Raw genomic sequence first — 8,922 nt, 5'->3', positions numbered from 1 at the left:
TAGTACTTCTGCATTTACATATAAAATCAGAGGAATGATCAAAGGTAAATTGCACTACTACAAGTTGTTATTACTGACGAGCTATATGTGAGAGGAAGGGGGTAATATATTAACAACATCATCGGCAGGTGAAAAACACGGTCGTCAGTGGTGACTTTTTTTGCGGGCAGTGGTGACTTCAATAGAAATGCAAAATTTAGCCCAATGTTAGACTTGTTGGTAGTGCTACTGTGACCAGGACAGATGACCTAATTTTTGGCCCATATGTGGTATTGTAAACACCGGTGACTGGATTATTCCCCTGGTGGAAATTCCTACCCATTATTCTCCTCTCACGCACCCTATGTCCATGAGAGAAGAAGGCGACCCCAACATCCCCTGCCGGTTGGACCTTTCCCTCTCCTCTAGTGACCACATTTATGATTGCATCCAAGGCTACCTCAGCTCTACCCAAGACTGCCTTCGCCATCTAGGCACTACATTATTGAATTCATGCTCCAGTCAGTTGCTCCAAAAGTCCGAACTGATGGAGGAAGGGGGTAATATATTTCAACACCCCCCCCCCCCACACACACACACATTTAGGATTGTTGAGGCCTTAGATGTGGGATCAATGTAGGCCATGATCTTTTTATTTTAATACTGCGTTGGCAGGGTCTTTAACTCAATACCTCTTGGCTCGGATACCATATTGAATTCCCGCTCCAGCCAGTTGCTCCAAAAATCCAAACTATGGGAGAGGGCTGAACATTATACTCCAACACTCCTCCTTACATCTATGCTCCTTTGGTGTTTATGACGCGGGGGAAGTGTTGGAGTGTAATGTCAAACCCTCTGCAATAGTTCGGGATCATGGGTGAACTGGTTAGGTGCATAAACTTGCAACCAAAAGGTTCAGGGTTCAATACCCAGTGCAATGAATAAGTATGGTCTGCCCCCGCTTTTGTAGCCCACGTTATAAACCTCAAAGGAGCATAGACATGTGGGGGAGTGTTGGAGTATAATATCCGACCCTCTCCCATACTTCGGACTTTTAAAGAGGGTCGGACATTATACTCCAACATAGATGACCAGGAGCGCCATTGTCGGCATCAGATCTTCCGTCTCAATCAAAGCAGTGAGGTTGAGGCCAATGACAGTTGCTTCTTTAAGCCATTAGGATTGCCATCGCCACCATGGAGCTGGCATGGCGGATCCGATCTCTCATCCTCCCCAGCTGCATATCTCCTTGCACCCACCTCCGCTGGATAACTGTCATGTAGGGATCGATAACTTGGAGCTTTGCCACCAAATCTGGATCTCCCTCCATGACTACAATGGTGAGGTCAATGTCATTAGCAGCTGCTTCTTCATGGCTTCTAGGAAGAATACCCCGCAAAGGCCTTGGCACGCCGGATCCGGTTTCCTCAACATCTCCTCGCACCCCCATTTTGTTTTAGGCGTGTCTCATTTCCTTGCTTCCGTTTCGGTGGAAATTTCAGATGGTAGTGATGATGGGTTAGGCTCTAGATCCAAATGGTTCGACCTAGCAAGTCGTGTCGTCTCCCTGGAACAATGCTTCTCACTAGGGACATATGATTCCATAGTTGATGACCACTAACAGGCGACTCTGTCTGTGGTGGTACAATTGTTACCGTTGATGACAAACTACTAGTTTGCTTGGTCCCCATCAGTGTAGAGGAATTCTCTAACTGTCAGTAATGATGTATCATGTAGTAGTATTGGAGAATGAAAATATCTAATACATGACCCACTTTAGATGTAGTGATGATGCATTATCTGGTGAACAATGCCGTATTCACTGATTGTGGTGATTCCGTAGATGATTTACCACTAACAGACGATTCTCTTCTTTAGTGATAAAATTGTTACCAATGACGATAAACTATTGACAGGCCCGGCAACTGTTAATTTAAAATAATTTTCACCCGTTAGTAACGATGTTTTCCGAAAAGTGGCATTTTTTATTTAAGTTGTATATCGAGTTGATACAACCGGGATAGGCGAATATTCTTTCTCTGCATGATAAGATGCACACAACTAACAAGTCTCTGAAAAAGTACTAGTACTGGAATGAAAATATCTAGTTCATCATCTACTTCAGTTAATGTGATGTTGATGCATTATCTAGTAATCTAACATAAGTACTCCCTCCGTTTCCTAAATTTAAGTTTTTTTTGAGATTTCAATAAGGGTCTACATACGGGTCAAAATCAGTGAATCTACACTCTAAACTATGTCTATTTTACTGAAAAAGTCTAAAATATGTCTATATACATCCGTATGTAGTTTGTATTGAAATCTCTAAAATGACTTAATTACATTTAGAAACGGAGGGAGTACATGCTTGTCCTGTGCCATGTGATGGGATTGCGCCATTACTAATTGAGCATCTGGATTTCATATCTGAACATGACTTCTGGTATTAGAGTTGCTAGTGTATCCAAGTACAGATCAAGAAAGGATAGTAGATAATTAAAACATAGCTGTCTTTATGTCAAGTTGGGTGTCTGCATAGTGCTTGCAACTTGGAACCATTCAAAACACAATGGATCAGCTTGTTCCATGGCATAAGACCGTAACAATAATTGTCGAGTTCCATGAAAAGTTTACATAGAAATATTGAACAGACGGGAACAGATCATGATCCACATCTTCAGGCACTATTACATGGCACAGTCCTTATTTTAGCCAATTGTTCAGAGGTTAGAAACTGACGAGGCTCCATGTTATAACGTGATGGGGCTGCAAAATCCATTTTTCGGGACCCCCAAGTCGTCTCACAGCTCTTGGGAAAATAATAGTCCATTGTTGTTCAACAATTTCATAATGAGCCGTTTCATGGCGCATGATGCCCTTGAAACAACAAATATCACTAATTAGATCCCTTTATGTCTAGTTTGATAAATGCAAAGGAGAAGGCGTTCAAGAAGATATTTCGTTTTAGCAAGATCTGTCATTTTTGTTAACGACCTAACAGTTCAAAACATGTCCGGCCAGTCTGGGCTTGTTTAAACAATGCCATTCGACGATCCACTAGTTCATAGTATTCCAAATACGACTCTACATAATTAAATCCCACAAGCCATTTCATTTACCTAGGTACAACCAGACTTGAACATGACATGATGCACATCTTCTGGCACTCTGCATAAGAAACAGCTCACATGGCTTGTGTAAATTAATATCTTTGGGACCGCCCCCCCTATAGCACCATGTGAGTATGCGACAATACACAGCAATATAGCTAGGATATTAGTGCCAGCACAGAACCATGTTAATTAGTGGGGCATCATTTCATCGATCCACTGGACTGCAAGACTATACTTAAATTTAAAGAAGTGCTGCAGCTTACGGGCAACGCAAGAGCTGAAACCAGCGCAAGAAGTGAAGTACATGGGATTGGCACTTTGAACACAGTAAGTTGATAAGCCAGACAAGAACACACAGATTAAACACAGTAAGCTACTAGAGTAGGAGAGGGATCTAGGTAGCTAGTGAGAGGGAGGGAGCCATGGCAGATCGTGGACGTGGGTGCGACAGATCCGCGACCTCGCCTACGACGTGGAGGACTGCATCGAGTTCGTCGTCCACCTCGACAAGAAGAGCAGCTGGTGGCTCCGCCTGATCAAGCCGGCAAGCTGGCTCCCCAGGTCCTGCGTGGATCTGGGGCCGCTGCCGCTCGACGAGGCCGTGGACGAGCTGGACCGCCTCAAGGCCAGGGTGGAGGACGTCAGCAACAGGAACACACGCTACAGCCTCATCAGCGACTCTGGCTCCAAGCCCGCCGCCGGGGAGAAGCATGATCAGCAGCCATCATCCCGTGATGACGCGGGCGGCACGACGGCATTCAACAGCCTCTTCGAGGCGGCATTCAAAACCACCCAAAAAGGGCGCCAGCGGGACCTCACCCAGCTGCTCACCACCAAGAAAGGCGACGACCTCAGAGTGATCTCAATCTGGGGCACGGGCACCGGCACCAGCACCGGAGGTGGGGAGGATCTTGGGATGGCATCCATCGCTTGGAATTGGAACGCCTACATTGATACTGAAACATGCAAAAACTTCGCCTACCGTGCCTGGGTGAAGCTGATGCGTCCTTTCGATCCCCGCGAGTTCATCCGGTCTTTGACAGCTCAGTTCTATGCCGCGACGTCGGTAGGTGGTGGTGTACAAGCCCTAATGAAGATGGAGGAGGCCATGCAAGGAGGAGGAGATTCCCTCAAGGATTTCGAGCGGCTTGTCATGAAAAATAGGTATCTTGTTGTGTTGGAAGACCTGTCCACCATGGCAGAGTGGGATGCTATCAGGAGGTTTTTTCCAAACATGAAGAGTGGCAGCTGCATCATCTTGTCCACGCAGCAATATGAGGTGGCAAGTTTGTCTGTGGGACATCCATACCAAGTGCTGCGCCTCAACTAGCCAGTTAATCACATTCTCAGCAAAAGTGCTTTAAAATAACTGCATATTTTGTATCACAAATTCACAATAACATTATTATTTTTACGTATTTTTGCAATCTGTTTTTGTTTCTATTGGTGAATGGACTAATTACACATTTAATGATGTCCTCAATTTGCACAAACTAATGTATATATATGTATGTAACTAATTATTTGTAGGGGTCTCAATATGATGCGGATAAATGCATGGAGATCAATAATGCACCCGCCAGCCAGAATGTATCAATCAGCAACTGTAAAGAGGAAGCAGCCAAGAAGTGGATAGTCAAGCATCCTCTTGTTGGACGCGAGTCAGAAATGATAGATCTTGATCTAAATGTAATTTTTGCACGACGCAAAAGCTACCAAATTATGTCCGTGTGGGGAATAGCTGGGGTTGGAAAATCGGCTCTCGTCAAGAACATGTTCTGCCAGAGAATTCTTAAGGCCAAACTATTTGAGAAGTATGGTTGGGTGGATGTATCACATCCATTCAATTTATGGGACTTCTCTAGAGTCCTACTTGCTAATCTTACTTCTGGATATCTTCAAGCCAGTGAAACTGAGGACTTGTGTACAATGGGAAGTAGAAATCCCATTGTAGAGTGTTGTGAGATTATGAAAAAGTATAGATGCCTGGTTGTTATTGATGGACTGCAGTCCAAGAAAGAATGGGATCTCATAAAAGCTGACTTGGTATCTGGATCTCATCGTCAGAATGTTATCATCGCGGTAACAACTGAACAACAAATTGCCACCCATTGCCGCGGAGATAAGGGAGATCTCGTGTTTAATGTCAAAGGTCTGGAAGCCGACACAGCCATTGAACTCTTCAAGAAGGTTAATTTTCGTATGAACCTTCCTACTATTTTTTTTTACTTCCTTCTCTTCAGTTCCTTGTATGTATGTTTGTACGAATTAACTTGATGTCTTTCCTCGTATTTTGTTATGCATGTGCTATTATTTTGTAAAGTACAATATGTGTGTCACTTATGTTCATTTTTTTAGTTACATCCTTTTATAGACTTATTAAAACGAGGAAAAATATGTAGTTGAATCTGCAACCATCAATAAGCAGATTTTTCTCGCTCTATAAATCAATTTTAAAAATACCAAATTCTCTGACATATTAGGTATCGGACAAATTAGAGACCCAAAGCCCTTGTCATTTTAATGACTCCTTGGATGCACTACAATGTGTTACCCATGTGACATTGATATTGTTGTGATCCCAAGCCATATGGCAGAACAACCAAGAAATAGTAAAATGTTTTAAGTAAAATTGGATCATGTTGACGTTCTAGATGTATAGCATGCCACAAAAGATCTATGCCCAATTTTTATCTGTTTTTATTTAATGTGCATATTAGAGTTGACTGAAGTCAAACTTTGTAAAGTTTTAACAAGTTTATAGAAAACAGTATAAACATTAATTTACCATAACAAATTTATATGATGTGAAAGTACATTCAATAACAAATATAATGGTGTTGATTTGTTATTGTATATGTTTGGTATTTTTGTTTACAAACTTTGTCAAAGTTTAAAAAGTTTTCTTGACCTACCGGAATGGGCAGCAATGAAAGGAGAAATTATTGAGGCGGTCAAGGACTTTTTCAGCACAGGACACATGCCGGATGGGGTTAATGAAACAGTAATTGTTCTTATTCCAAAAGTTGATAACCCGGTTCGACTCAATGATTTCAGACCTATAAGTCTGTGTAATGTCATCTATAAAATTGTTGCTAAGTGTTTGGTGAACAGACTGAGACCAATCTTAAATGACATCATTTCGCCTTACCAGAGTGCATTTGTTCCAGGGCGTTTGATCACAGATAATGCACTGTTAGCCTTTGAGTGCCTTCACTTCCTTCAGCATGAGAAAAATCCAGAGAATAGTTTCTGTGCATACAAACTGGATCTATCCAAGGCTTATGACAGGGTGGACTGGGGGTTCTTGGAGCAAGCAATGATCAAGTTGGGATTCTCCCACCAGTGGGTACAATGGATAATGTCATGTGTTACCTCGGTGAGATATTCAGTCAAATTTAATGGAGCCATCTTGGATTCGTTTGAACCGACGCGTGGGCTTCGGCAAGGTGACCCCCTGTCCCCATTTCTATTCCTATTTGTGGCCGACGGTTTGTCTGCTTTACTAAGGCAGGGAGTGATGGCACGGGCAGTCAAACCTATTAAGATATGTAGCAGAGCACCTGGAATATTACACTTGTTGTTTGCATACGATACCCTCTTGTTCTTTAAGGCTAATGTTATGCAAGCCACTTATGTGAAGGATATTATACACAGATCTGCGCGGGCCACTGGACAACTTATAAATCCTCAGAAATGCTCTATACAGTTTGGTGATAGTTGCCCATTGGTAATACAAACCTGTGTCAGACAAGTCTTGCAGGTGCAAAATTCAGAATTTGAAGGAAGATATCTTGACTTACCCACACCTGATGGGCGTATGCATAAGGGAACGTTTCAAATGTTACAAGCTAGCCTGACGAAGAGGATCATGGCGTGGGGGGATACTCTCTCAAAGGCAGGGAAAGAGTCTTTAATTAAATCTGTCTTGCAGGCCATTCCGACATACATAATGGGGTTTTTAAAATTGCCATATGCTATCTGCTATGACCTCACGCGGCTTGTACCAAACTTCTGGTGGGGCTCGAAGCAAGGGAAAAGGAAAACACACTGGCATGCTTGGGATAAGCTTCTGGAGCCAAAAGGAAAGGGCGGCCTTGGCTTCCGTGACTTCCGGTTGTTTAATCAAGCCCTCCTCGCGCGACAAGCATGGCGTCTATTGATCAATCCAGACTCGCTATGCTCTCAGGTATTGAAAGCAAAATATTATCCTAAATGGATCCCTTGAGGATATAGTTTTTTCAGGCAACGCATCATCGACGTGGCATGCCATTCAACATGGGCTTGAGCTCCTGAAAAAAGGACTCATCTAGCGAGTGGGGAACGGCGAACACATCCGTATTTGGCGTGATCCTTGGATCCCACGGCCAACATCCTACCGGCCGATTACACCACGAGGCACTTGTCGGCTTTGGAGGGTGTCAGATCTTCTTGGTATCAATGGCCGATGGAGGACGGACCTTCTTCAGCAGCATTTTGTGGCCCCAGATGTGCAGTGCATTTTGGTGATCAAGGCCAGCCCACGCCGGCTGGAGAATGTTTTGTCATGGGCGCCTGATGCACGAGGTTTCTTCAGTGTCCGCACGCGTGCCGTCTGGAAGGCAGTGTGGGGGTGCCCTGCTCCCCCAAAGGTACAAGTTTTCGCATGGAGGGTTGCGGCAAATTCTCTGGCCACACTTCAAAATAAAAATAAAAGAAATTTGGAGATCACTGATATATGTGTTCTGTGTGGCATGGAATGCGAGGATACGTTCCACGCCCTTTGCAGATGCCCATTGGCCCAGCGACTCTAGAATGTGATGGCGAACACATGGAGGACGATGCCCAAGCTGGAGGATGTTGTCAATACTGCCCAGAGTGGGTTATGCACCTGCTTGATGGCTGCTAAGCGGACGGACGACTACCAGTAATCATGACTCTATGGCGAAACTGGCACGTCCGTAACGAGGTTTATCATAACAAGCCAGCTCCCCCGGTGGAAACCTCCTTCAGATTCCTATGCGGATATATCAACTCACTGTTGAGCGTACAACAGCACCCTCATGCTGATGTTGACAAAGGGAAATCTGTGATTGTCTACAGCAAGCAGGAGCGGAGCCACAGGGAGCAGGTGAAGCGTCCGGCTAGACCACCAGAGCATTGGAAGAAACCGCCAATGGGGTGGGTGAAATTAAATGTAGATGGCTCGTGGCGAGATGAGGATGCTTCAGGTGGAGCCGGCATGCTGCTCCGTGATCATACAGGCGCTGTTATCTTTGCATCATGTCGTTTTATCCAGCGGTGTGTGAATGCTCTAGAAGCGGAGATTGTAGCAATCCTGGAGGGGGTGTCGCTAGCAATGGAGAGAAGTAGTGAACATCTCATGGTGGAGACGGACTGCTTGGTAGCTGCACAGATGATTCAGGCCCAGCTTCCTGATAGATCCTTGCTAGCTCCCATGGTAAATGACATCAAGCAACTCTTAGCTGGTAGGCCACATGAAATAATCGCCATCGGTAGAGACCAAAACAAGGCGAGCCATGCACTGGCTCACATGGGGCGCACGCTCCCCAAGACGGCTGTCTGGCTGCGCTGTGCTCCGGACGAGGTCGAGACAATTTGTCAGTCTGAGTGTAATGACTCTGGTTGAGTAATGAAAGTGGTTTTGTTCGCAAAAAAAAAAAGAGATGTGAGGAAGACGATGGCTCCCATCGAACGGCTACGTGGGCAAAGGATCCCGCGGCTGTGTGGCAACGAGCCGAATTTTGGACCGGTCGACATGCGCCTAGTGTTCGCTTTTTATTTTTTTTCCTCTGGACGTACTCTTTTGTGTATTCTTGCTTTTTTTGTC

At 44.5% G+C, this 8,922-nt stretch overlaps 1 pseudogene; it reads left to right on the top strand.

Annotated features, from left to right (window-relative positions):
• Positions 1–3,501: 3,501 nt before the first annotated feature.
• LOC125534701 (uncharacterized) lies at positions 3,502–8,721 on the top strand (annotated as a pseudogene).
• The last annotated feature ends 201 nt before the right edge of the window (positions 8,722–8,922 follow it).

Source organism: Triticum urartu, chromosome 2A, assembly GCF_056163025.1.
Source record: "Triticum urartu cultivar PI428250 chromosome 2A, HENAU_Tu73, whole genome shotgun sequence".
Taxonomy (NCBI): Eukaryota; Viridiplantae; Streptophyta; class Magnoliopsida; order Poales; family Poaceae; genus Triticum; species Triticum urartu.
Note: the sequence above shows the minus strand (reverse complement) of the source record. Positions and strands in the feature narration are given on the sequence as shown.